The sequence below is a fragment of the Dendrobium catenatum genome, unplaced genomic scaffold (assembly GCF_001605985.2).
Source record: "Dendrobium catenatum unplaced genomic scaffold, ASM160598v2 fragScaff_scaffold_681, whole genome shotgun sequence".
NCBI classification, from domain to species: domain Eukaryota; kingdom Viridiplantae; phylum Streptophyta; class Magnoliopsida; order Asparagales; family Orchidaceae; genus Dendrobium; species Dendrobium catenatum.
Genome location: NW_021319143.1, coordinates 7,777 through 10,368, shown reverse-complemented (window position 1 = coordinate 10,368; position 2,592 = coordinate 7,777).

Here is a 2,592-nt window from a genome sequence, read left to right as displayed (position 1 = left end):
CTTTTAGAAATTTTTTGAATTTTTATCCATGGCTAACTTTGGTAATCGAAACACGGCATTATTCCATTATTCGACCACCCTTATTTGATAATATACCATTTGATTTTTTAGAAAATTCGCATGTCTACATTTTTTATAATCTAAAGATTATCACATGTGGATGTTTGTTAAAAAAGGATATTCAACACCATTTATACTTATTAATTGTATGAAAACTGAACTTCCTTTTACTGAATACACTTTTGATGATAGAGAACTAGCACAACTTAATCCTAAATGTTTAAACTATTTTTTCTGTGCACTTAAATCTGAAGATTACATGCATATTTTAATATGTTCTACTAGTAAAGAAATCTAGGATAGATTAAGCATTACTTATGAAAGCACAAGTGAAGTTAAATAATCTAGGTTAAATATTTTACTTCATGACTACAAACTCTTTCACATGAAACCTAGTTAATCAATATCTAAAATATAGACTAGGTTTACATAAATTGTCACCTCTCTGTATTCCTTAAGAAGAGAGCTAACTAACAATGAGAAAGTTAACAAAATTTTGAGATGTTTGCCTTCTTCCTTTGATGCTAAGATTACTACTATAACTATGTCCAAAGATTTGATTATTTATTCTAGAAACAACTTACTTGGATCACTCATTGCTTATAAGAAATGAGTGAATTAAAGACAACTTGATGCAGTGGAGAAGAAGAAGGACAAAATTATAGCCTTAAAGGCTGAGGATACTGACACTGACTCTTCATATTCTGAGAATAATGATATTTCCTTAATTATAAGGCAATTCAAAAGCTTTTTAAGAAAAAAACAAAAGCACCATTAGAAGTGGAACAAATGTAAGAGTAGCAAGAATTCTAAAGGTTTTTTGATGTAATTTGGTTTGAATGCAGGAAGCTGGGATATATAAAAGCTGATTACCCTACACTTAATGCTCACCAAAGCAAGGAGAAGAGTGAGGAGAAACCAAAGTTAAAGAAGGGCAAGCTAAGAACCCAAAAGGCTCTCTGGGTGGATTCTACATTTAACTCCTCTGAAATTGAAGCTAAAGAGAAGACAAAAAACTTATGTTTGATCGTGGATGATCATCTGGGTCACTCTGACCAAGAAGAAGTATGTGAGTTAACATACGATCAATTACTTGATTTTTCTGAGAAAATTCATTCATTTTATATAAAGCTTAAAAAATTACATGCTAGCTTAAATTTTAAATTTCTGAACTTACAAAAAAAGCATGAAATTTAATTAAAAATCATTATAGACTTGATATCAATCACATGATATCATTAGATGAATTTGATACTTTGAACAAAAAAGTATTCTAAATTGACTATTAAGCATGATTCCCTAAAAAGTTGCATGTTGAGCTCGAAACTGCATATTAGGACTTAGATACTCTTGCAACTGATTTAGTTAGTAAAGAGCATGCTTTGAAAGTTAAAATTAAAAATATTAAAAGTACAAGCCAAATTTTATAAGTCAAGATAACTGCTTTGAATGAAAATAAAAAACCACCTTCAATTAAGGAGTTTTGCAATCCATCACAATAGTATGAATCATTCAAACTTAGGAAGAGGCACTATAACCCAAGTAGATTAGTAAACCCTTTTCCTGGTATTAGATATTTTTTATGTGGCATGCTATGACATATTTCCCACACATGCACCATTCACTACATAACACATTTGCTGTGGAGACCCAAATTGCATGATACACAACATAACACACATTCATTGCATTCTTCTTTCAATAAGAAGGGACCAAAACTTATTTGAGTTCCTAAATCTAAAATTTGATGATTTGTAGAGGTGCTCTCACATAAGACCTCATGAGAGCATGTGGTACCTGGACAGTGGATGTTCACATCATATGACTGGAGATGCCAATAAACTCATTTTGCTAGAGGCTTGGGCTGGAGGCAAGGTCATTCTTGGATACAACACCACCAGGAAAGTGGTGGGAATAGGTATAATAAAAAACTCTAAGAACCTTTTGATTAAAAATGTTTTACTTATTGATGGCTTGAAACATAACTTGCTCAACATGAGTCAGCTTAAATAACAACATTATTTTATTTATGGCTTGAAATATATTTTTTTTTCAAATAACTGCATTATAAACTTAAATAACAACACTATTTTATAGGAAAAAAATATCAACAACATTTACATGCTTGATTTAGATAATATTGAATATGCTTCTTCATCTTTTTAAAAAAAGTTGCTGATGAGTCTTGGTTGTGGCATATGAGATTATGTCATGCTAACATGAAAACACTTAGAAATGTAAGCCAAAAAGACTTGGTAAGAAGAATCCCCAAGTTTGAGTTTATTAAGGACCACCTATGTAATACCTGTCAATTAGAGAAACAAGTCAAATCCTTTTTCCATTCCATTAAGGACATTAGCACCTCTGAACCCTTAGAAGTTCGTCACAAGGATTTATTTGGATCCATTAGCACTGCAAGTTTAGGGGGAAAGGTATTTGGAATTATAATAGTTGATGACTACTCGAGGTTCACTTGGACTAATTTTTTGTCACATAAAAGTGAGTCATTTGATGAATTTAAATCATTCTCCA